Source organism: Cuculus canorus, chromosome 1 (assembly GCF_017976375.1).
Source record: "Cuculus canorus isolate bCucCan1 chromosome 1, bCucCan1.pri, whole genome shotgun sequence".
NCBI classification, from domain to species: domain Eukaryota; kingdom Metazoa; phylum Chordata; class Aves; order Cuculiformes; family Cuculidae; genus Cuculus; species Cuculus canorus.
In genome coordinates, this window is record NC_071401.1 from 170570442 (window position 1) to 170598341 (window position 27900).

The window sequence follows — 27900 nt, forward strand, 5'->3', positions numbered from 1 at the left end:
ATAAAAAGGAATTCTTCTCTTCCCGAATAGTCAGCATAGATTACCAACCTCAGATACCTAAGAGCAACAAGTTGGGGAATCATTTCCTAGTCTGACCAAGCTACTGTGGTGTGGTCTGACTGCTCCAGGGCATTACCAGGTCCTCAGGTATCACACGTATAATGCTGCACCACACGTAAGAGTCAGCAAAAGTAAGTGGTAGCTTTTCTATACTTGCGAAAATAATTAGGAAACTGTTCAAAAATAAAGATGCTTCCCATTGACTGAAGTGGTCTTTAGTATATATGATAACAAAGACAATATAATCTCAAATCAGTCAACTACTTAAAGAGGAAAATGCTATTTTGGGGGCTATGACTTGCTCTTTACCTTATGTTTTAAATTGCATTTATTTTTTAATGAACACTACCGATGCTCTCATTACAGTAGTTCTGCAGTACTATTCTTAACTTTCACTAGTAGACCAACAGATTTCAGCAAAATTTTTGACCTAGGAAAGACACTTGCTTGTATATTTAGTAGAACACAACATATTTAATGAAATATAGTTCAAAGGGAAACTTTAAACTCTATAGCCAAGCTTTCCAGATTAGGACTGCCTAACGTTAGTTTCCTGTTTCCACAACTGGGCATTTACAGAGAATATCAACTATACTAACGCTTCCTCTAAAGGTACCCTTTTCTTTGAAAACTACATACTGAATCATCAAGTTTAGAGCCTAATTTTTAGGCTACAAAGAAGGAAAATATTCTCAAGTTTTCCTGTTCAACATTCATCTTTTCTGAAGTTTTAGCCAATTAATGGGTCAATGCAAATGAATCAAGAAGTAAATCAAATCACATCAAAAGATGGCATATTTAGGAAGAATCCATGGGGCTTCTATCAGCATTGGGACTCTCATGACAGTGATAGCAATGTCAGGAGCTGCCCAAACACTGCTTCATTGCAGGTATAACTGAATGTACTGTACTGCTTGTCCTTATTCCTAGCATGAAGATTACTCCTGACACATGATCTTCAGTCTGTGCGGTCAATGAAATCAATAGTGCTATGACAATTTACACCAGCTGAGAACCTCGTTCAAAATCTGATTGCTTTCTTCTCCTACCCTACGCTTCCTTGTGCGTATCATCCTGAGAGCCACCGCTTAGTCCCAGACAGCTCTGTAAAGAACAGGAATGGTGACAGCAAGCCTTAGAAAGGGAGCAGGAATGGGCACGGCCATGCACTAGAGGTGGAAAGGGTGTATTTCATTCAGGCCAGCCCCAAACTAACACATACATAAAGAATTTAATGAACAAGTATGGAGCTGTTTGGCAGCGTACTGAGATGGTTGGGTGCAGACAGTGGTTTGGAAGTCAAGTCACGGTACCACATGAAGACCTCAAAATCAGTATCTTGTGCTAAGGCAAAAGGGCCTGTTAATCTCTCACACAGGTCACAAAGATAGCCTTTCAAACAACAAAAATTAGAACCAATAGAATCCAAGCAGAAAATGAAAGTCATAATATTTAGTGCTCTTCCCATGCTTTCGTGCTTAAACGAGTGCAAATTTACAGTATTCAGGCAATATTAATAGATTAATTGTCATTTTGCACAAGTACATAAAAATCACATGGACAGTTAGTTAATTAAATCAATAAGTAGGAAAAGGTTAGCACATGAGATTTTTAAACCTTTGAGCATCCATTACTCTTAACGCTTGAACTGTGAGATTTTAAATGAAGATGAGGTTCGGAAATCTTTTTATAAAGAGCCAGTCTTTGCTTCTGAGATACCTAAGCTGGACATAACATCTGTTAGGATTGAGAAGTACTCATAAAGAGCTACGAAAATCCTTGAATTCTTGTTTTTGGCTAGTGTTAAGAAAAGGAACACCAACACATTCAGGCTTTAAAGAAAAATAATAACTTGCATTTTGTTTCATAAATGGCTTCAGTAAAAGTACAAATGACTTGTACAATAATTCCCTTAGGTTTTGTTAAAGTATTTTTCTGCTTGACAATTTACTCCAATATCCACTTACCTCTGTGGTGGTTTACAAATACTACTATGGCATGTTGAAGTTCTATATATTTTTATCATTTTATAATAAGTCAGGTGTTTCACAAACCAGTTGGGTACTCCTTAACAATAAGCTTTCCAGGTGACTGTACTATTAACAAAGTAACACTTTTCCTAGATTGTAGAATTGCCTCTGAAAACACACCTGGAAAATAAAAGCATTAACAAAGCATGACAAGTATAACAGCTCTTTGATTATGGGATCCTGAAGGAGAAAATCAGACTGTTTTCAATTATGTTAAAATGTAAGTGGTTTAACTGTTTGCAAACTGACATTTACCCAACAAATTTATTTATACAATAAGTGACATTATCTAAGACTTTATACAACAGTTAAGAAGTTGCTAGATTGTTTCCAAAAGCACTCTTTACTAATCTATTTACAATTACGAGACCCTTAATATCAATTTCAATGGAGCGAGATGAAGCCTAATATCACTGAGATGATCATGCATTACAGCAGTAAAACTTTCATAATTAAAGTTATTCCTATTATACATGTGTATTCACATGCATATACCTACACATTTAAGTATTATATAATAAATATTGATGAACACTGAAACTCACTTTGCATTTTCCTATATAAGGAATAATTCCATCCAACCATTTTTGTTGCTTATCAATTTACCAGTGGTTTTTACCATCATTCACAATACTTAGAAATATAAGGATTATATGTGTAATAGTGTTCTTCACTGAACAGATACACAAAGAAGAAAGAAATTATCTTCAGTATGCGCTTGGTAAAAAAAAGACATAATCTCACTGACATCTTTACAAGTTTTACTTCAAAGTATTAAGGACCAGCCAAAGCAGCATACATATAAATACCCAGAAGCATTGAAGGTCTGACTCCACTCTGCAGTATGGAGGACCAGTCAGCTAAATGAAAAGTTTAGATAACCATCCACAGTTGGACAAACAACACAAGTGTTTATTAGTTTCATGTTTCACCATGTTTACATGTCCTGAAAAATGAAATGTTTATTCTCTACTGTAGAGAAGCACTTTCTGGAAAAAAAAGTTCTTCAGAAATCAAACAATGGGCTAAAATCTGCTGTCAAACAGGAAAAACTCCCTGTTGACTTCATCTGCTATTATTGCAGCTACTATTAAATCTACCCCTTTTACAGCATCAGAACTTAAAGTATTCTATACAACAGAAAACCCACTTCAGATGTTTGCTTACTGCAAAAACCAGGAACTGAATGAAGAAGAATAAACTAATTACATGCAACAAACCTCATATAAGCGTATAGCATGCGTGGTACATTTAGAAAAAAAATAGGATGGTTATAATTATCAGTTCTAGACTAGCTGGAATTGCCAACTTGTTTTCTTCAAGGAAAACTGCCTTTATTTTTGATTGTTTAGCAAGGGGTCATGCAAGTCTTGGAAACAAGTCAAGTTATGAGTATCTACAAGAGGAAAAAAAAAAGTACAATCTTAACCTTCCATAGAGTGAATATGCTCTGGTGTTGAAGACAACTTTACTCGAGCAAGAGCCCTCACGTGATAGAATAGCCAGGGATTTTAGGAGATCTTCAGATACACTGTCCTTACTCATGACCTCTCTCTCCCCTTAATCAAGCTGCATTTGACCTTAACCCAATCTCAGTGCACAGATACATTGGGATTGGAGTCCTAATGACGAACAGGCAAATGCTGGGTGTCATCATGACGTTGATAACACTGCAGTCTGTATGTTCTTGTGATTTCTCCGGAGGTATTGCAAAGATACTCTCCAGCCCCAGGGGAATGGGCTAAGTGAGGACTATGCGAGTGTCATCTCTCTTTATGAAAGGCATTAGAAAACTCTCCAAGATGTTCCTCAGCCAGTTGAGTTAGAAATATTCCACTAGTAGGAGGCTGAAGGCAGGAAGTAAGAAACAGAGAAAGACCAGAGTTGTTCTTGGATTATCTCTTTTGTGCTTGAAGATTTCCACAACAATAACAATCTGTTCTACTCTGTGATAGAAGGACAGAGATAGTCTCCAGGAGGTCTTCCAGCACTTATTAGCTCAGAATCACTTTTCTTTTACCAAAGAAGAAAGGCTTGCTCCCTAATGATGCCATTTGGAATGTAGCAAGAACTTCAGAGAAATTCATTACGGGATGACAACTTCAACAAGATCCTTTCCTCTCATTAGCACTACACTCAAGCTCATGAAAGTAAATCCAGCCTAAATTTGAAGTTTTCTTAAAATTATTGGAGAGAGGAAGAAATGTTTGCTAGTTGACTGAAGGACCTTTAGAAAAATTCTATTGCTCCAGAGTACGTAAATAAAAAGGCAGGATAAAACCCCCCAACATCAAGTGTCTGCTCCTCTTCTCCTGGATTACTGAGCAGCATATAACTCCATGTCAAAAGCAATATGATCACTGAAAGTCTGCCAAAACCACCCCACTGTCTTTAAATGTAATTCATAAACCAAGACAATCTCCCAGAGCAATTCAAACAACGGAGCAGACTGATAACGTTTAAAGCTAAACTGTTGAGAATAAGGTGTGTGAAGACCTGCATCTTTGAATCTCAGTGCTCAAAATACTCAGTTTAACACACTCAAACACTCTACTGAAATTATCACATTTCAAAGCTTTTATCCTCAAAGGCAAAAAATACAGAAAGACTATGGATACAGACAGCAATCAAACCATGACAACGAAATGCTTTCCCTAGCTTGATTACCTTGTCAAAGCCAGGTTTATCTACAGCATAACCCTTTGATACTTGGAACCAAGACTACTGTCTTGTAGACAAGCTGGCATAGTTGGCACATGGACTAAAAGATCAAGCACAAGCAGCCCTCTGTTATTGCCTACACAAAGGGAAAAATTACATTGGAGAGTGAAGTGTGCCAGACTGGTACAATTTTATGAAGGTGTTATTCTCCAGAATTTGACTGTGATTTCTTAAAAATAAGCTTATAGCTCATATAACTGTGAAGACAACATTGAAAATGTGAACTAGTATAAAGCAACACATTCCCAAATGTGAAAACAATCCCAAATTGTATCTCTCTGAGTAAAAACTGGCCAGCTCATCACAACGATTGTTGTTTTGGAAGACTAACATAAATTTTCAACATCTAGTAAGCAAAGCATTGTGATAATAGGCATGCTTGGTATTTAGCAAGTGAATAGGATTGTACCCAGAATGATACTATTCGCTCTCATCTCTGCTTTAACTTCCAGTCTGCATGCAGAGCAGATTTCTCAGGATCAAGAGCCAAGAGAGCTTAAGTCCAAGGCTTGGCGGTTTCTCTGTCTGCTCAAAGCAAGGTGGAAGTTTACTATTTGTGAAGAATATTATTCATTATGCCAATCACTAATATCAAATAAATACAAAGATCCTTAATATAATCCTTAAATATAATCCTTAAATACAAAATGCCAGTTGCTCAATATTAAAAGCAAAGCAAAATCTGAATCCTTCCTATGAATGGAAATAAATTGAAGTAAGCATTTCCAACATCTTGCTTTTAGAATGTAAGTCAAATCACAACTGACCTGGGTCACAGCTCCTTCCTCAAGTTCCTCAGCAGCAAAACTTACCTAAAGCAGATCAGCTTTAGTTTCTCAGTTCAGCGCAGCCTTCTTTGATAGCAGCTTTATCGACAGCTCTGTTCCAAATTTTCACATTTTCTACCCTCCCTTTTTAACTCCATGTTCCCACTTCTAGTTAGAGGTGTCATTACCCCTCCCCAAAGAAAAAAATACTAAAAGAAAAAGCATCAAGCCCTCAGCTTTTCAAATTCATTTTGGGGTACTGCATGTATATATGCCTTCTAAATAGAATGAATATGTATGGTACGTTTTAATTGGCCTTCTTACTGGATATATTTATCTTTTCCTGACTATCACATCTCCTTTCTCTGGGAAAAAAAAAATAATATAAAGAAGCTTACCAATACTACAGAAAGCAGAGCTTACTTTGAATACACCAGCGGGTTCTGCAGCTCTCATCTGTCAACAATTTGTACAAATTCTTGAAATGGAACTTGTCAGGTGTATGAGGTTAAGAGGGTCCACGAGTGACTGCACAACCACAGCTTGTATGAGTTATATACACACATAAAAAAAGATCAGAACTCTTGGTGAGCAAGTGTCTCCAGAGCAAAACTCGTCAGCTAAAAACACTTACTCACCATTCTTTTCAGACTATCACTGGAATTTTTAGGATGCCATCAGAATGGAGTTTTAACTCATTATGGTAACTGCATGCACCAGGATCGAGGTTTTGTACTTGGAAAGCAAGTACCAACTTTACATGAATGCTTACAATTCCTATTCATATTTATTCAGGAAAAAATGTACCGTTATCATGCAAAAACGTTCCACTGAGGTTTGTTTCTTTTTAGCAGATTATTATATTTTGTATATTGCAACATACAGAAAATGACACAAATTGGTTCTTAATGCACATTCAAACGAGAGGTTTACTACTCATCACTTCAGGGTCTACTTTAGCATTAGTTGACGTCTCCTTAAGGGCATAAGTTAAAATGTTCTTTAAGGAGCCATTATGATACATTGTATCAGTAACTCTGCCACAGACGGACACTGTAGTTTTCCCTCGCTAATGCAGTTGCTGCTGAGAACAGTATGGAGCACACCTTGATTTCGTGCATGTGGGCAATGCATTGCCACCGCTCACAGAGCACAAGGAATATTGCAAGGCACATGGCAACATGCATCAGCCCACATGCTAAAAATCCTCAGGAACACCGTTCCTGCACGTGTGCAGCAAACTGCGTTCCAAATTAAATTCTCAGGTATCATGTTTTTCCTCTCCCAATACCAACACCGCCTTCCTGCCATAAGGTAAAGTAACTGCGAGGATGTATTTTTCCAACACGAGTCTTCTCTGAGATACGGAAGCATAAACCATCATTCTAATCTGTACACACTTCTGCTTTCCATCCTTTTTGGGGTTTTATTTATTGATTTATTATTTAAAGAACCGTAGCACTTCACTCCACTAGCGTTCCTTCAATAACCGAGAAGACAAACAGCAGTGCCTTGAGGCCAAGACCTCCTCGACAAGTTTAAGACCAGGGCACGTCACGGCCAAGTTCCAAGACCTCAGCCAGCCGAGGCGGCGATGCGAACGCGGGCACAGCCCCCTCCGAAAGCGGCGGCGGCTCCGTGCGCCGCTCTCTCCCGGGTGCGGCAGACGGTGTGGATGCCCGCGTCCTCCCGCATCCCCGCGATCGCTCGGTATCGAGGGGACGGAGCACACCGGGGCTCCCCGGGGCTCCCTTCTTCCCCCCTTCCCACGTCGGCCCGGTGAAAACTCACCGGCCAAGCGCACACGTCGAGCGGCTCAAACTCCCGCTGCCCGTTCCCCCCACCCCCCGCCTCCCCCCCGGGCGGGACCCGGAGGCACCGGCGAGGCGAGGGATGACAGAATCCTGCGAAAGCGGCAACCGCAGGCGGCGCCGGCCCCCGGGATCGGCCCCCGGGATCTGCCCCCGGGATCGGCCCCGAGGATCAGCCCCCGGGATCTGCCACCGGCGCTCTCCCTCCCCGAGCCCCCCCGTTCCCCCTTGCCCGGGTCGGGGATGCGCGGGGGCGGCGCCCGGTGGCCCCGTGCCCGGCCCCCCGGCTCGCCCAGCCCTCCCCTGCCCCCCCCGGTCTCACCTAGGAGCGGCGGCGGGGAGGGCGAGGAGGAGGGGAGGAGGGGGGGGACGTCTGCTCCGCAGCCGCTACCCCTCGGCCCGGAGCATCTTCCCCGCGGTGAGTCAGGCGAGGGCGAGCGCCGCGGAGCCGCGCGCACCGGAGCCCCCGCCGCCCTCCCCGTCCAGCTGCCGCCGCGCGCGCCCCCGCCCGCCTCCCCTCCCCTCCCTCCCTCCCGCGGGGGCGCGCGCGCGCGCTCCTCGGGGTGGAGGAGGAGGAGGAGGGGTGCGCGCGCGCGCGCGCTCACCGCGTCTCGGTGCGGTTCCCGGCGCCGCGCGGGCTGCGGCGGGCGGGGAGCTGCCGCGCCGCCTCCCTCTTCTCCCTCCCCATCTCCATCCTCCGCCGTTACTATGGATATGGGCCCTGCCTCTACCTCCGCGCCCACCCGCGCAGCCGAGGCAGGAGCGCGGCCGGGCGCTCCCCGGAGGGAGACGGGGCGTCTCGGGGGCCGTGGGAACCGCCGGCGAAACTCTGTGCCCGCGGCCGCTGGCGAGCGAGCGCCTTCCCCTGCTCCCTCGGCAAAACCCCCTTCTTTCCTTCTCTCTCTCTTTTTTTCCCTTTCTTTCTTTTTTCTTTTTTGTTTTTTCTTTTTTCTTTTTTTTTTTAAAACACTAATGTCTAAGTAAATCTTAGCAGAGCTCGAATCCCTGCGTTAATACGAACAAATAAGCATCCCCTGGGACTGTTGACTTTGGTAACCGCATCCCACTAAGCAGCACCAGCGCTGGGTAATAAAGGAAATAAAACACAAAAGATAACGCCCCTGCAATTTAACTTTACAAAATGTCAGAGGACAGAGCTGCACTTTTAGTCCCCCATGGCGGCTCTTATCTCTTACTCGGCTTCCCCGAGGTGGTTCCACACTCCATGGCTGAGCACAGTTATCTGACAAGCTCAACCAGCAGAGGCTGGGAGAAATATTTTACCAAGTCAAAAAAATTTTACCGTGTTACAGCAGGTAAAGTGAAGGGGAGTATGCGGTTTCCAACGCAGGCTGCGTTTCTCTGGCTGGCTCCCAGCAGGGTTATCCAAGATGCCAACCAGTGAGGTGCCCCAGGCCCTGATCCTGCCTTTGGAGCTACCAAGCCTGGAAGACAACTGGCTTTTCTATCTGCTGTGTAATAAAAAGCTTAATAAAAAAAATGAGATAAATATTACGAGTGTCACTCCTTGGGCACGGTTTCACACAAGCGATTCACAGTGCTGAAATTCACAGTGATTTGCAGCCACTGCAAGAGGATGAACACAGATGGAATAAAGTAGAAGCTTCAGAGCCGGTACACCGGCAATGCAAACTTTCCAAGCACACATACAAGCCTGTAGCCTAAGTTTCTCAAAGACCTCATACTGACTAAATGTAGAAACCAAATTCATGTCCAACTGCTCATGCTTAGATAGAACATCAAGCACCAAAATAAATCCCATTTGAAGCTCTCTTGAGTGTATGTCCCTCAGAGCTTTAATTGGGGCTTAAACTACTGCTACGCTGCATTTTTTCAAAAGCAAATCTTTCAAGAACTATCTGATCATATTCAGAAATGATTCTCTTGGCTTTAAACAGTGTTGATAATACACCCTTTCTCTACAAAAAGCATCGTTGGGCCATGCATATAGACACCGAGCTCAGTGATATGTAACGGGTCATCTGGATTGACTCAACTCAACCCCAATATAGCGCTGATTTGAAGGCGCTAGTACGTATATGAGCAAAGGCAGTAGAGCAAGTTTTTCTTTGAATTACGAAGAGCAACTGTTGGTTATTTAGGAGTTGAGAGGAATGTTAAAGTAGTAATGCAAGCTCTTAGATGTAGTTTTCTATATTTTAACTGACTTTAATTAATTAGTCCTGCCAAATTAATGTTGGGGAACCCTAAGGATTAATTCAAAAGCACATCATAGGATGAGGTTTGGAAAGTTATTTTGATTTGAACTGAATACGGTCTGCTTCCCACAGCTCCAGTTTTTCAAGAAAATCTTATAGATGCAGTCTGTTGTTTATATAGATTTGATGTAGGCCATACGGAGAACGGCTGAACAGAATACAAAAGTTTGGTTTCGTTCTGAATCAGGAGAAAACATAAACATTTTGAAATGTTTCCTGAATAGAATTCCAAAGATTTAGACTGTAAATATGAACATGACCATTTCAAAACGTTTCTTTTTTCATCTTTTCAAAATATGTTAATGCCGTATAAAATATTACATCTAAATTATCAGTGTCATCTTTGTTCTGACATGAACAGGTCTTTTCAAAGCAGACATTTTGACAATATTTCCTTGAAATGTCTAATGTTGGTTATGAATTTGTCTAAACTTTTCTAATACCTTCGATCTCCTCATCTCTGTCTCTTCAGCATACAAGACTTTCTGCATAGTTCCAACTCACTTTGTCTTGGGTTTGTGATCTGCATTTGTACATTGAAATCAGATCTTTGGTATAGGTGGGATGTGCTCTGTTAACAGCTTTGTGAGTTAAGAGCAATACTTTAATGGAATTGCTAAGCCAAAGGAGGAATAAGTTAAGGAGATCAGCATGAGCCCAATGTGATGATGGCAGAACGTGGTGGAAGTGCCAGCCAGATTCTATACCTGCCGTAAACTTCATTACTTCCATTGATTGTAATATATTGTGGACTGTAGCAGCTCAGCAGGAAAGAAACAAGTGTGTAACTGTTAGCAAGTCCTAGGAAAGGATGATGGTTTATAGCAAGAAACTGAAAGAAAGGAGATAGAAATTTAGGAATTTGGCAAGGAGGCAAATATGAACCCAGATTTTGACAGGCAAGATCTGCATTATTGCAGCACGAGGTACATCTCCCATTCAGTCACTTTCACCTTCATCCTGCCTGGATGTTTTTCCTGCCAGCAGCTTTTTCTCTAAGGTCTGACTGCATGTGGCTGAGTAGGTGTCATGGCTGTGTCAGCGATGAGTGAGACATATCTGCACCTGCATGCTGTCATCAGCGGAGACAGCTCTACCTGGTGCTCTCAACCTGCTCTTGTTTTGGAATTGAAGGCAAGGTTGGCTACCCTGCATCCTGATAGGACCAGATAACTAAAGGCAAAAATGAATGAAGTGCTTGACCATTCACATTTATGTACATTAGGATACTTCACAGTCTATCAGAGAGATCTGCTACTATAAAGAGACAAACTTTGCCTCCCTCATGGCCGTGAATAGGTCGTTTCTTCAGTTAATGTTCTTGTGGATGTTACAGGTTGGGCAGAAATACAGTATGGGAAGTAGGGGCTGTTGACAGGTTGTCCTGGTTTGAGGGCTGTGTGGGCCACTATATGGTGAGTGTCTTTTCCTGAAAGCAGATTAACAACTTGTTTTAGTACTGGGAATCTACTCAGAAGGGTAGATTCAATGAGTTTTAGCAACTATTTTTCAAAGCTCTAAATTCTTAGGGGGGTGTGTGGAGACCAAACTCTGTCAGTGATGGTATGGGTGGATCTGATCAGATCAGAAATAGAATTTTCTTTTCTTAAAAATTCCCTTTGTTTCTCATTGAACTGATCAGCAAAATGTGCTCACGTGCTGATCACAGTGATCAAAGCTTGGTCCAACACTTCATTTATCTGTAGTTCTGTTTACCACAGATCTACAGGATGAGGAGCTTTTCTGCTGGCCACGATTCTTCTCAAAAGGAGTTAGACAGCTTGCTTTCTTTTTTACAGCAATGGCACAATCCTGTCAAATTGTTTGTTCTAGTGAATGGCTGCAGATTTTTTTTCATACCATTACACATTCCTGCAAGCTTCATCCATTGTGGTTGATTTGTAGACCTGGTTCTCTTTCATGAAAAAGTCAAAATAGACTTAGATTTTAACAAAATGACCCTTAATAGTTATTTTTTCTATTGACAAACAATGTTACATATATTTTCAGGGAAAAATGAAGCCTGTCAGAAAAAAGGGAGGAAATTTGTTTTATACTTAGAATTTATTGTTAATAAACACTTAGCTTCATATTGGGAATTTTTAGTCATGGAAAATTATTGTCCTTCAGCAATAAAGTTTATTTTTGAAAATAAGTTGAAGTAACTTATTTTTAGTAAAATTTAAAAATATATCCTGATTGCTCAAATAACTTCTCAAAGGTTTGTTCTATTTCTTTTTCTTTCAACAAGGCTGAAAAGTTCTGTGTTATAATAACTTGACTTCTTGTTAGAGATAAGTATTTGCTAATTGGAACTGCTTTGCTGATATCCATACCCTTAACGGTTGAGTCTCTATCAAGGGATCTAGAAAGTCAGAGCAAGATAAAATTAATTCCTGTTTGCAAGCAGGGGAATGATCTTTAATAAAAAGCAAGATAAAAATCATTTAAAATATTAAATAGGACTGCTTTTACAATCCTTTCTCAGGGCCAAATACATCAATTTTACATTTCATGAATAGAGACTGAGCTGATTGACTCCATGCCACAGAATACACATAAACATAATACTATTCAGATATTGAAATAAAACAATTGCTAAGGTATGTTTGCTGAGCCAGCATATTCATACTTTGATCCAATGGATAAAACCATATTAGAAATTTTTACTATTATACTATATTGCTGAAATGAGATGCCAAAAGATCCTATATCTGCCTAAGGGTGAGTATACAGGTGAGAAAGGGTGTGGGGGAGGGGGAGAGGTGCAAACAATGTTTAAAGAAGTTTGTTGTTGGGAGTTATGTGCTATAACTCCAATGAGTGATCAGTCATGGTCCTTAAAGAAAGTTAAGTATGTAACGAAGACTATGCACTTGGTAAAATATATATGCATTATTCTAATGACGTATAGCTCATCAGAGACTGAAACACTTCCAACAGTACTGTGACGAATCAGGATGAAAGGAGTACACTAACTGAAGATAGATGAAGAATCTGTGTTGGCTTGGGGAAGAAGAAGAGAATTAGGTTTAAATTGGAGAAGAGAAAGGGAGTTGTCATCTTTGAACACCGAAAACTAACAGAATGCTGGTTTAAGCAGAGCAGTCTCCAGGGGAATTTACCGCCAGTCCTGCAAGTTGGCTTTATTTTCATCTCTGGGTCAGCATTCAGAGGATAGGATCTTGCTGTACAGGGCAAACGCTTCTGATTGCTTAAATATCCTAGACGAGAAAACTTAAGAATTAGAAATAAATCTAGCTACTATGGTAAAACCAGACTCCTCTTTATACATTTCTTCTAATTCAAATCTCAAATTAGAAGCCCAAGTACCTATGTTTCAGAACAGTCCAGAATTAATTTTTATTTTTATTCTTAAAAATTTTTTGTCATCGGAGAGAAGTCCAAAGAAGCTGATAAATTTGTGCTATACAATTTCTTTGGTATAGCAAGTCCAAATAAACTTGTGTGGACAAGTAGTTACTGCGGGACTCGCACCCAAAGAGATAACTGGGGCTGTCATCTGAAACCACTCTAATCTCTGTAGGGGCTAGTGCTGCAGTGTGATAGGGTTTGGGAAGGAATTCTCACTGGCAAACACAACATTATGCTCTTGTTTTTCCTGGACAATCTCATAGATCTATTTAAAAAAAAAAAAAAAGAAGAAGCATTAATGAAAGAAGAAATTTAATATCTCAATGTCACCTGGGCAAATAATGGGCAAATAGAGATGTCTAGTTCATACAGGATCACTAAATGCCCGATTCTAGCTAGTGCCTGAGTGACAAAGGAATGGAGTAACTACAAACTACCTTAACCTGCCTTCAAATATGGTGACAAGAAGTGAGTTGGGCAGTTACTGGTGGTGGTGGTTATAAATATGGAATATTTGTAAAGACAGTTTCTTTGAGAGCAGAAGACAGCAGAAAGGAGTTCCTGAGACAGTACAGGTCTGAAGCTTTTGGATTTTGTTTATTTGCCTAAACAGAGCACAGGAGTGAGGAGGCATTACAACCCAAATTGTTGGAAAAAAGATAAAAAAATAGTTTCTAAAAGACCATAGAGAATCTAGTTTGAAGTGTCTTTAATTTTCCATATGGAATATCCATATGAATATAATCTGTTTTCAAGTAGGTTTTCAAGTAGATTCTAGGAAATCTTTTAAAGAAACTAAAAAAAATTAGGAAAAGCACACAGACCCATTTTATTCTTGTGACCACAATGATTATTCTACATGTAACTAACTAGAAAAGAAAATAAGTAGGTAAATGAACTTATATAATCTTAAGTGATCGGGAAAGAAAGCGTTGAAAAAGAGTGGAAATAGGCTGTTAATCCTGACTAAGAAATGTATACAGTGAAATATTACCTCAAAACTATAGAACAGAGTATTCACTTCCTGATAATCAAATAACTAACCAGTGACCTATGAAGTGAATGTCTGTGCATGTTATTGTGCATATCTTTAGTGGGAGAAGGTAAGAGATAACGGAGTACTGAACTGAGGTAAGGAGACACTTGGCTTGGCCAGTTGGTGGCCTTCGTGTAGTTAAAGAAAACATAAAAGCATAAAAGTTGTTTTGTTGTATTATCTTTCCTGTAAATGCACTATTTTTAAAAATTTCTGAGACACAGAGAAAGGAATAAATGATTCACAGAATAGAGAGAGCAGGTTAGTTGAGAAAATAAATTCTGAGTTGGACAGTATAGCTAGTCTGAAAATACCACGTGATGATCAGCTTTGAAGAGAAAGCTGACTTTAGAAAGGCACATGTAAGCATGCAGAATGTATACAGTCACTAAATATATGGCTTCAAATATATATATTTAATGGCACTGTAAGATGCATATGCATGTTTAAAAAAAATACTGAATATTGTTATTGGTGTCTAAGGCCATGCTGCAAATAATTACTGTATTGTAATGGTGGCTATAATGTATACACACTATTCAAAGATTAGATACAAATGGTCAAATATTAGATGCAAATTTCTGAGACTCTCCAGTGTAAAATTTGTCAATATATTATTAGCAGATTGATAGATGAATTATAAAGTAGAGAGATCAGAAAAAAGTCAAAAGAGAATCAAGAGGTACACAGTATCATTACTATCCCAGTTTACTGATAGATGTAATTTCTTCATAATTAAATATTCCATTAAAGACATAGAATTTTCATTTCAAAAATCCAGTGGAAGCATTTCTTCCTGGGATGGTGAGCTTTGAATAAGTAAAACAAAAAAAAAATTTAAGTATTCCGTTTCAATAACTTTTTCCCCACAAGCTCAAAAAAGTCTACTATCTTTCCAAATCAGTGACATTCTCACGGGATCTGTAATTAAGATTTCTGTGTTTTCCCAGAAGGGTAGAGTCCCTCAAGGTCTGTCTTTCACTACAGTATGAGATTCCTTCTGAACAAACACCACGGTGAATCAGAGGAGTCACTAGACTACAGCTTATTATGAAATGTGTCTATGAAGACTGATCCCAGATTAAGATAAACGCAGTAGGCTTTTAAATTACAATGCTGCAATTTTGTTTTGACTTAAAATTCAAAAGAAGCATCTGGCTGTCTCTGAATTAAACTTTTTCAGAAAAATTTCTCCATTAAATATTTTGTGATTTCATTTTCTTGCCATGAGTCAAAGTTAAAAGAAATTTTAAGCTTATAGAATATTCAGTGGATGAAAAATCTTTATTTTTATCACTTTAAGAAAAAAAACCATTCAGGCTTTAGGAAGAAATTAAAGACAAAACATACATTGTAAAAATACAAACCACTTTAATTGTTCAGAAAATTCCTGTATTTTAGGGCCAGAAGAGATTGGTGCATAATGAATGCAAAGCAAAGGTACAATGACCTTCACTTCTCTCCCAGGGATCAAATGTAAAGTGATCCTACGTTAATATTTCCAACTGCTGCAGAAGTGGTAGGTGTGCTATTTTTCTCTATTAAGATACTGGAATTCCATACCATAAGACAATTTATGGCAAAGGGGATGACCTAAAGAACTTGCCTCTGATCATGGGAATGCCTGTATGCAAGAAAGTTGATAACATAACACACCCCTCCTAGGCTCACCAGAACAACATCAGCTCTTGCTGTTCTGTAGTTACACCTGACTGACATGAGTAAACCAGGGGACAGAACCTCAGTACGGTCCCAGCTGCTGCCCCTCTTAACATCACTCTCAATTTCTCCCTTAAATTGGCCTTTTCCTCCTCCTTGTTTGTAGGGTTTTCTTTAGGCTCAGGTTTTCAGGTTTTTTTTCATTCAGTCTGGAAAAGCACAACCCAAATACTGAGCGAGATGGCTATGCGGTCCTCGACAGAGATTAAAGGTCAGGGAATTTTCTAGGGACACCACATTTAAAAGGATGCGCTCTGGCCAAGGAAGCTGGAAAGACTGCAATGGAACAGAGGTTCTTGGGAAACAAGATCTGTGTGGGATGACAGAGTTAGCAAGTGCCATCCGGAGGAAAATGACATAACAGGAACTGTCTACAAATAATTAAAGCCATGTCATAAAGTAGGCCAGTTTTTGGATTAATCAAAGAAGACCAAGGAACTCATTTAACGTGAAGAAGATAAAATTTAGGTTACACTGTAGGAGAGACTGCATAATACCTGAACGAATAAGAATTCATGTACAAAACAGAGCTTACAGTGAAAATCTGTTCAAGCAGTCTTTTATTTCTGGGCGAATTTAGAAATAATTAAATAAACCTCAGGCTTTGGAATAGAAAGTATCAGGTGACCCCTAGAGGTCATCTCAAGCCCAGGCAACTCTGTAGCTACAATAACCTATGGCTTTTGATAAAAGGCAACAAAAAAGTAAGACTGATTTAGGCCTTTGTATCATACAATTATATTGCATTTTAACCACCTCTAGGTACTTTAGACATTTACTGCTACATATGCAAACCATTCATTTTCATAAATGTTTTGCTTCGAATGCTATTACATTAAGGACGGCAGTGTAACTTTAGAATATAAACAGAAAATGGTGATTTATGGGCATGAGTGAAGGAAAAGCAGAGTGAAAAGCCGTATTATGAAAGGATACATTTGGTTATGCAAACAACAATTCTTGCAAGCCTGTACAAATTAAATATAAATTGAATTGTGCATGACAGTGACTCCTTAGTCCCCAGTCTTGTAATATGCACTGTGGTGTAACAATCACCCCCAGCATGCTGCAAAGCCTGGTCCCTGGCAACTGGCATTGGATGCTGCATGCTTTCATCCATTAAAAGAAAAGTTCTAAGAAATTACTTTTTTCCCTCTTCCATTTCATATCTTTTTTCTTTAGAGATCTTATGAATTTCTGTCTAATTTCTAATGAGCTTTTTTTGGACAATGGGAATACACTTTTGTCTTTTTTAAATGCTGCCTATTCCTCCCAAATACGGATTAATCAGTGACAGTTTTAGCAATCACATTTTTGTAAAGGTAGAATCTTGTAGGTGCTTAACTCCTTACTTTAAAAAAGCATTTATAATTACCTATCCAAATTATTTCTTGAATTTGGCGTGGTATTAACTACAAAGGCCAGAAGGGCTGATAATTAGCTGTTAATTAAATCTGAATGTCTGATATTTCCTATGAATGTGGTTCTAGCATTACATCAGCAGTCCATGGTGCAGACGGCAGTAAAAATGTAGAAAGGGTCTCAAAGACAAAAATCTATCAGGATAAAATGTATCATAATTCCCTCTGTTCATTTGCGGTAAGGTGAATGTGCATATCAGAGGCTGGAGTTTTTGTTTAACTGACTGGAAGGAGACATAAGCAAGGCAGCCAGGCCAGTTCAGATTTTTGTTATCAAAATTCAGCCAGATGATAAAGCATCCTCCCCATATTTAGGGAGAAAGTAGAGAGGAATTTATCTGGCTGTATGACTTAGCTTGATTTATCTGATTCATACCTGTTTTGAATGGTACCAGTATCTATATTAATGACAAAGTACATAGCAAACTTTAAACTCCAAGTATAAGCACAGAAACATGTAACTCTGGTAATCCATCTTTCTAGACAGTTTAGTCTGAAGGACTTTTGGTCCAACAGCCTGAGGTCTACCGACACATTTGGGGTGCAACACAGCCTTACCTACAGTAGTCAAAGGGGTTTGAGTTCCTTTTTGTGCAAGTTTTTATCAGCCATACTATTGTTTTAATGTTTTTTTCAGGCAGAATAGGCCAAAATATCAGCAAGCTCGAGCCTGTTCCAGAATGAATATTGCTTTTGTTGTACTCAGCAGAACCTAGGCATAACAGAAAGAAACCCTGCATATTTTTTTTTCTTCAAATGTGCATAATTTTGATAGTTATTTTTCATTAAATCATGGGAAGATTCACTGGTTTCAATTTTCATCTTCACCTGTGAATCTATAATAGCAACGGCAGGTGGTGATAATGAAACAAGAGCTTTCAGGGTGTAAGCAAAGGTAGCTCGAGGATAATCAGCATTTTGAAGTTGTTTTCCAATCTGGAGCATGGAAACAAGCTGCTTCTGTTTACCATTGATACAAGCAGTTTTGTAGTTGATAAATAAATATGATATCTATAACCTTTTGCAGCTTTTAAATAATGGATATATCAACTGGTATTTACACAAGTAAAGCATGAAGTCTTATCAATTAAGTGACATCTTTTAGAGGCCAAATCACTAAAGCCAATTATAACATGAAATCAATTTTAACAATATATTTACTTCTGCTAAAATAACCCGAAGAAACAAAAGACAATCTTAAAAGAAACATATGGAGTTCAAATAGAAAATCTTAATAATATTTGTAATACTTTCAAAATTTAAACTAATGTTTTCTCTTTCTTTTTTTTTTCATAATACCTCACATTTTTTGCCACATGCACACCATTACATATCTCAGCAAATAAAGAACAATGGAAATACAGAACAGCAGAATAAAATTATTCTTTACCAATCTGAACTGTAATATAGCGACTAAAGGAAATGGGCCACGCTACTGGAGCAACCTACCCAGCTTTAAATTTATTCAAAAGCAAAACACTTTTCTTAAGCCTGAGCCCAAAGAGGAACAGAGCCTTCCTGGATAAAAATAGAAGATAAAATATGCTAATAGCTCAGTAAAGATGCTCAATCTGGTTTTGGTAGACAATTAAGGTGAAGAAAACTTGTTCCTGCAAAACTACTTATTTTCTTTTTAGCTTTTCTTATAGGAGTTACTGCTCTCTTGGGATTTATGTAGAAATTAATTCAGCTTTGCTATTTTTGTATACTATTTCATAAAAACACAAACTGTTGCATTATCTGTAATTATTTTTGCTATCTGCTGTTGCATAATCAACAGTGGCTACATCTATGTCTCTAAATTTTCTCTCCCCTATGTTAGCAGCAGCTGAAATAACAATTAATGGAATGAAGTGTCATCTCTATTACTGGGTGAAAACTTATGTTAACTTCTACCACCAATATACTCAGAACTAACTACAATACCTGGTTTCCAGAATTACAGTTCTAATATGAAAAATTAACTTTTGCAGCTATTTTAGAAATATAAAATATGCTTCCTTATGCCTTTTAGCAGAATGGAAGCACAGTAATCTTTCAACCTTGAAAACCTGATCTGCAGCTCCACATTTTTGTTATTTCAGGACAAAAATAAGTTCTTTTTCCACCTTTCCCTGTATTCTATGTTATTTGCCTTACAGTACTATTGGCACTCTACATATATATTTCTGTAACCAAGCTTATTGCCAAACATGCAAAAAACCCCCCAAACTTGTAACCAAATAAGAAATTGTGGGTTTCATTGACATGCATATTTACAGTTATACACTCAACTAAGGTAATGAATAAAAAAAGAAATAAAGAAAAGGACGACAGCATCAGGATAACAGACTGTCTTAAAAATATGTGACTGGCAACAGATACTTTAAATTAGGTCTTAAGTAATGACAGCAGCAGCAAAGGCTAATGACGTTGCCTGACTCTCAGATCTGAGCAAAGACTTGCCAAGAGGAAGAAGCCCAGGCTGAGGTTGAGATCGTTTTCATGAAGCAGAAGATTGCCTTTACAGAAAGAAAATAATTCATTTACAGAGAGAAACTGGATGATTCATTTTCATGGATATACTTCGATTTGTCAGATTTGGATAAATGAAGGCAATCACAAGAAATACTTATTGTTCTCACTCTCCAGAAAAGACTGCTCAGGAAAAAATGCTTTACATCATTTTTCTAATTGCTGTTAAGGTTCTCCAATGAAGGCCAGTTTTGAGATGAGAGAGGGAGAAAATCTTCCACCAAGAAGGAACTTTTGGTAAGAAGCTTCCCTGAAAAAGAAATTACTGATACTGTTGGAAAGGCTGGATCAGTAAGATAGCTTAAATGCTACCGTAAGACATTTTGGGTGTGTTAAATGTCAAGGAACCCCTTAGCACATCTAAACAAGTGTTGATTGAGCATCATTTTCTTACAGTTCCATCAGCTGTTCAATGGTTTTGCCCATCTATGCTGAAAATGTCACTTGGCTTCTAAGTAACTGAAAATGGTTGGTCCTGGAAATGGTGACTCAATCTGAGGTCACAGGCACATATTTCTTATGGCTATGGAGCTTAGATTTAATGAGAGAAAAAACCTGCTAAAACCGTGAGTGTCAAAAAAGTTAGAAAACAGCTAATGCCAATGTTGATACACAACCCTTTCAATATCATTGCCTCAGTGTTTACGGGATCTTTTCATCTGAATTTCAGGGAAAAGAAGGCTAAGACTGTCCAAGCAATCCGTGTGCTGCTGCAGCATGTGTAAGGAGATCTCACTGTTCAGAACAAAAGGTATCTTTTTTTGATACTGCTTTTCTCCCTCTTGGGTGCCCACTGGGCTCTGACAAAAACAAGAAACTGAGAAAGACATCACACGTTTTTTGGATAATATTTACTTTCCTGATAGACCTCTAAAAAATTCTGAAAACGCACATGCTTTCAAAACTGACCGTACAGGATGAAAATGTTGAAGTTCTTTATGTTTTTAGACATTATTGCAGTTTACAGTCTGCTGGAATTGTAGTTAAACAACCTTTACGTTTCTCACTGGGATGGTGCAGTTGTCGAATCTTAATAATTGCAGTCCTCTTTATTGTGATGGATCTCCTGCTAAGAAACCCTGTAACACTGCACAAAATGCTTCTGGTGGTTTAATGAATGGTGCTCTTCCTTATGAGTAAATAACAAATTAGTATACAAGCCACAAGCCATATTATATGAACGTTATACCTAATTGCTTGTAGTTGTAAAGGCAAAAAATACTGTTTAAAAGTTTCCCAGAAAACAGATGAATCTTGCTACCTGACTCTTATTCTGGACATTTTGCTTCATTTCAGTTAATACATTACCTAATTTGTGTGACTCGCATACTTTTTTCATTAGATATATCACTAACTCTTTAGTCATTATAATTTTTTTCTGTTACTTTCCCTTCTTTTTCTACCTATTTTCCACATTTATTTTCAAAATCTTACATGAGCATCTCTCAACTGCACTTAAAATCTTTTTTAAAAAGGTATTTTAATTAAAAAGTAATTTTGTAGTAATATTAAAATACGTACGAAATGAGTGTATTCCAGATAGCTGAATGAAACACTTGATCTTAATTACAAGTCAGAATTTATGAAAGTTCCTTATGCGATATCAAGGAATGTGGTGAAAATGCACTAATATTTTATCACTTCTACTAATTTACTATTTTTTTAATCATTACAGTTATCTAGAAGCTTTTTGGTAAAGAAATACATGTATTCTCAGGCACTTATTGTATCAAGTTAATCAAAGGGTTTCAGACTAATTTCAGTACTGATAAAATGCAAGATTACTGACGGAAAGATCAGATCTTCTCAATAAAAAGGGTTAGAAAAGAATCATCAGCTGTGAGACTCGACTCTACATTTTTTCTGGGAATAACCACTGAAACATACAGGACTAATTCTGTGTGTCGTCGCAGAAGAGAAACTTAAGGTGGTGAAAAAGTACCAGCAGTAAAGGGCAACCTTGAATACATATCAAATATTCCTGGGAACTCTGAATTAGTCTGAAATGAGTTTTTATTACATCTTTCAAACTATTAGAAGATTCAACCTCTTGGGAAATCTTCATTAGTTGTAAAAAAAATGCCGTCAGACAGCTTCTCTTTTCCAATCAGGGAATCCACTCAAGAAACTGTGTAGTTGCTGGCTTTGATCTTTGTCCCATTATTTCAGTCTCATGCTTCCTCTCGAAGAGTCTGATAATATCCACTTTATGATAAAAATAATTTAACTGCCAAATGAGAACTCCCCTGATAAATGTAGTGTTTCTGGATGTTATTAAAAACATGATAGAGTACAGTAAAAACTACAATGAAACACACTCTTTTAACATCTGAAATAAGCAAAACAAATTGTATTACAAAATAAAGGATTAAAAAGAGAGTCTGGGACAAAAGACCAATCATGGTAAATATAAGCAGGAGGCACAGTAACATCACCTTTGGAGCAGTACGTCAAGATTCTGAAATGTGAAAAGGAGTTTTTTAATGGGGAGGAAGTCTGGCATCCAAGATGCCTCTACATCCAAGGTACAATTATTTTCTGTCCTAAATTTCACGGTAGGACCCCTGAAAAGGTGATGGTCATGGAAACAGAAACAGTGGACATTTGAGGTCTGTAAATGAGTGTCCAAAAGGGAGGCTGGACTTCCAGATTAACATATTTCAAAGACAAATTTTGCAAACTGGAATTGAACTTGCTTACATTTTTGGTATAAAAATCTTATAACATGGAATCTTATTTTTTTTTTTCCAAAGGAACATAAGCATAACAATATGTCCTCATAGGTACAGGGCTACTCATCATTTCTGTCTACAGTATAGCACCACTGGCCAAGGAAATTACTTACTGGAACTTTGTGTAGGAGTTTCTTCTGGTTATTGCTTTTGTGCCCTGATGACACATGCATGTAATTTGTTTACTATTCTAACCAGTATGAGACATAATCAATGTATTTAAGTTTCTACCTAACATCAACTTTTTATTTTTTTTTAAGATTGGTGTCCATATCCATGACAATCTGAAGCATAATCTCGTTTGTCATTTTCTGTCTTTGACGTCAACATTTTAGACATTCCTGCTTTAAATTGATTCATAGAAGTTACAGCTGGATAAAGTCTTTTTTAATGTCCCATTAACTCTCTGAAAATACAAGGCTATTCCCTGCATTTTTCTATTTTTCTTCCAGTCTATATTAAAAGTTCCTAAATGAGAATGTTTCAGCTACTTCCCCAATGGTCTTATACACTTTATCTCAGTCATACTTTACCTCAATGATACTGAACTCTCAGGGTTTTGGGTTATTTTCTGTTTTCATTTACAGATTTTATGCCTTTGCTGCCATATATTCTTTTATGAATAAAATTTTTCTCCTTCTTTGGTATTTCAGTCATTTGCAGACTGTTATATTACTGAAAAGTTACCCAATTATTCCTAAAATCTATGCCCTTTGTCAACCCAGATCTATTTAGTGCTTTAGAATTTTTTTATTAACCTCTCAAGCCTGAGGTTTATTTGCTCCACTGTAGTTTTTGTTATATCCTTGACAATGTTGTTCTCATAATAAAGCTTGATATTATTTTTGCATCCCATTTCTGCAGAGATGGTTCAAAGTAAGAGATGGGCCATCTCAGAGTCTAATAAAATTTTCAGTTTGGTATAAATAAAGCACTTATGAAGCTGAGTGAAATCTCAGTTTTATCAGATTAGCTGAAAAATACAGTAGTTACACCTGGCCAACCACTACAGGCACTGAGAATTACCATAGAAAAAATTACAAAAGAATTATGGCAGAAGACAGACTATAAAGTGAATATAACAGGATGTTTCTAATGATGATAGGTATCCTAGATATGGAGCAGGAAGAAAGAAAGGAAGAAGTAGAGAAAAATCCCTACTAAGTATGTGATATACACTAAGATCATATCAATTCCTGATTTTAATCTCTGCAGTAGGAAAAGCAGACATTTAAATAGAGTCACATTGCACACTGACTATTTGTTGAGGGTTTCCTGGACTATCCCCTTCCCTGTCCTACTCCTGTTTCCTCTCCTCTGTTTTCCTTTCCCGTCGCCCCAAACATTTTGCTTGTGAGCAAAGAGAGATTAGCTTTGCCCAGGGAAAACTCTGGCTACATAAAGGACAAAGAAGAAAATTTATGTCACTGTGAAATAGGGTGGGTTTAGTGTTTGGAAAAAGAAGGCACAAAGACTTGGCACAAATTAGCTAGCTCAGTTGATAATAGTAATAATAATGAATTTTGACAAGCTACTGTGAAAGTGACAGTTATTTTTTACATGTAGTGGACAGCTGAGGAAAACGAAACGAGGAAGGAAGTGCAGATCCAGCAATTTGCTACTTTGTGGTGCTTAATTACCACCCCCAGTTTATTTCCTGCCAGAACACGGAGGAATCATGCTGTTACTTATGGCAGAGGCTGTTGTTTGACACCACCTAAAGGAGCAACTATTTTGATAGGTCTTATAGCTTCTTTCTGAGAAGTATTGATACTTCTGTCAGAGACTTTGCGTAATCCAAGTAAGTCACTTCACTCCCTATGTTCACTACAGAAGGGAAGGAATGGTATTCACCTGTCTGTCATATTAAAGATACAGGGTTCAGGGATTTTCCCAAAACTGATAATGATGCAGAGAGACAAAGTAAAAGTGCTGGAAGTAGTTACCAAGTTGCTAGATTTTGACTTGTGAGGGAATTGTATGCAAAAGCATCCTGAGTTTTTGTTAGACAAATCTTGACTGAAAACTTAACTCCTTTTTTAAAAGAATTATTAAGATGCTAGAAGTAAAAGCACAATGGCAACATTTTCATTGAGCCTGTGTTCAAGTCATTGGAAAGCCAGAAGCAAAAAGAAAAAAATGGTTGTTGCCTTTGGAGCGGAACTGCTTCCAACATCACATTTGCTGTAGTGTATGCTGTATGTGTTGCTGCTGTAGTGGAGTCAGTTAGGCAGCTGCACAGTTCACGAGCAGACTTCTGTGGTAGTCCAAAACTAACCAAAGTTGAGCAGGAATAATCTCTGTCAGCAGATACCTGTGAATTTCTGACCAGAGAGTAGAGCTGCTCAGCTGCAGGAGACAGTGCTTAGAAGAGTGTTACTATGCAAGCACACAAACTGACCTAAGTTTTTGAATTAGATTACATCTCATTATGCTACTGCAGGGATAATATAGTAATGCAGTGCTTTTTAAATGCTTAGAAAAAAAACCTTATATATTTGTGAAACTTTACACAGGATCAAAAAAGGTTTTTTTTTGTCTTTATGAAAGAAGCAAACACCTCTTTTAATGTGAAAAATGCTGTTTTATAGTAAAAGGAATGTACAATTGAGTATAAATGGTGCAGTGACATATAAAACCTCAGGTTCTAATCATAGAATTGTGGAATCATAGAATAGTTTGGGTTGCAAGGGACCTTAAAGATTATCTAGTTCCAACCCCTCTGCCATGGGCAGGGACATCCCACTAGATCAGGCTGCCCAAGACCCCATCCAATCTGGCCTTGAACATCTCCAGGGATAGGGCATCCACAGCTTCCCTGGGCAACCTGTGCCAGTGCCTCACCACTCTCATGGTGAAGAAATTCTTCCTTATGTCTAGTCTAAATCTGCCCCTCTCCAGTTTATACCCACAAATAATGTATAATCCTAGTTGTATCTGAGGCCTTCTGGTCCTACTTTCTTCCAGGGCTTTCAGAGAAAGAAGGAGTTGGACAATGTCCGTTCTTAATGAGCTGTTAGTAAAGCTGTACGTAAGCTCCAAGGAGCTACACTTGCACATCTACCCTCCACATGAGCAGAGGCTGAAGGAACTGTGCCTGTTCAGTCCTGGGAAAAGAAGGGCAAGCGGGGATGCTATTGCAATCTCCAGCCACCTAATGCGAGAGTGTAGAGCAGGTATCACCTGCCTCTTCTGGGAGGTGCGCAGAGATAGGATGAGGGGCCAACAGACACAAGCTGCAACACTGGAAGTCCTAAATAACAGAAAAAAAGTGTTCACAAGAAGAGTGGAGAAATACTGGAATGGTTACCAGGGGAAGATGTTGAATCTCCACCCCTGGAGATTTACACTTTACTGGAAAAGACCCCGAGCAAGCTGATCTAACTCTATCTGATATAACTAATGCTCTTCTTTGAACAGGCATTTGGTCCAGATGACTTCCAGAGGTCTCTTCCAAATTAAATTTCTTGTGATCCTATGAAAGCAACAGGGCAACAGGAGTCAAACCAAATAAAACCTGCAGATATTCTATTCTTAACTATGCATAAAAATATAAACCGTAGCTTCAGTGTTCACAGCTGGCACTTACAAAAATACGTCTATTTGAATGATAAATTTATACGAGCCAAGGTCTGTCCTCAGTTACCCAGGTACTTTCCCGCTGACTCTCTCAGACACTGAAACTTGTTCAAGCAGGATATAAACTAATTTGGTAAACACAAAATGCCACCGGGACAATTCATCCAAGTAAATGATAGTCAGACAGTGATACATTTACTTAGAAGGATTTCAGTCACATTAACATGTAGAGGAAAAACTCAGCTCACCATAACCAAGACAGTTAGGAGGTAACTTTGAAAAGATATTTTTTTAAAAAAATAGTTCAAGAAAGTAGAGTTTTATTTAACTTAATGGGAAAATCTCATTTGACAACTAGCCATCACATTATTCTCAAATTACTGTTCCTTGTGATATTTGCATTTAGATATAAGCTTTATACATTATGTTTCTGTTTACAATAATCTTATAATTTATTTATGAATATATGAAGGTTTGCCTATCAGTGAGTTATACAGAATCTCAAGCATACTGTAATGCCCAATTATGACTGCTCTAGTTAAATGACAAAATATTCGCCACATTGAATTATTATTGCACAATAATTACGGGAAATTATTTTAGCTAATTTAAGATAGTATTCTTTCACTATAAATGGCTGTGAGAATGGCTACAGCACATTTCTAATCAGCATACTTTGTCTTGTGAGAAGTCTACTGTATATATTACTTACCCTGAAGCCTTAAGGCAGGTATGCCTCAAGGACTCATGCCCAAATGGAAGGTGGGGTATTTGGATCTAAGCAAGAATCATGTTCAGGTCTCTTACAGAATGAAAACTCCCTGTATTTACATGACAAACCCTACAAATCCAAAGGATTTGCCTTTGCCAATGACCTTTAGCCAAGTCCTGGATGTGTCAGAATAAATTGTTAAAGGCCAAATGCTCCTATCTGGATAGATAATTCACTTTATTTTTTTTCTCATTTCAGTAATGTATAGATTTCATAGCAAACTTAGCATTATAGCTCCACCAGTGTGTGTAACTCAGAATACTTTCATGGCACTAAAGAAATCTGGGGAAAGAATACCTTGGTTCTTCCACTCTATTCTTGGGGAAACGAAGTAATGTACTTTCAGCAGAAGGTAGTCTAACTTTAGTTATTATCATGCATGTTCTCTGTCCTCTGCCAATTAACACTGGTCTATCTTTTCCCCAGTGAAGCTTAGATGGTTTGCTGGACTTGTCTTTATTCCTTCTGAGTGACAGCAAATAGCAGAAATAATTCCTAAGTCCAAATACCTGTACCAACAAGGAGCTGCTGTTCAGATTGTACTCCTTCACTTCCCTTTTTCGTCATTTGATGGACTTAAACACACAGATGAATTGTTATTCATAACTCTCTCACCTTAAAATCCAACTTGAGACTTCTTTTAAGTTCTCTATGCAAACATAGGTAGACTTGCTGCATAATTTTCCTTCTGTTTAACATACTAATTTTTTTCCCACACAGCTTTTAGGGCTATAGGTTTTGTGAAAGAAAATTCAAGCTCTAGAAAAGAAGAGCTGGGCAGAAGAAATACTAATTCATCCAGTGACCATAAATGCCTTAAAAACCAAGCTGAAAACATTTATTCAGTGGGACAAATTCACAAGTTATGTGAAATGCAGATTTAAAAGATGCTGGAAGCTATTTCTGATCTTTCCACTAGCGTACTGCAATGACTGTATTTTGTAATCTACTGTGTAAAGTATTGCTCTTTGATCCTTCAGTGAATATAGTAATCAATGATAACCTAAATATAATCAGAAACATCTGCATTTATGCTTCCAAATGCATAAGGAATAACCAATACCCTTTACAACCCAAACAGTTCCCATCAAAGGGAAGCAGCCAAAACACTGGGATGCATACT

General features: G+C 38.3%; 1 protein-coding gene across 11 annotated transcripts in view; it reads right to left on the reverse strand.

The window, feature by feature from the left end:
- ANKS1B (ankyrin repeat and sterile alpha motif domain containing 1B) overlaps positions 1-27900 on the reverse strand; it is a 427137-nt gene that overhangs the window by 80612 nt on the left and 318625 nt on the right. The window contains exon 1 of one of the 11 annotated variants that reach the window (XM_054066158.1): positions 7712-7849. The exons of the other annotated variants lie outside the window; for them this stretch is intronic. The gene's annotated coding sequence lies outside the window, so the exon portion shown is untranslated. Of the gene's footprint in view, positions 1-7711; positions 7850-27900 lie in introns of those variants that run through there. 11 annotated transcript variants of the gene reach the window in all.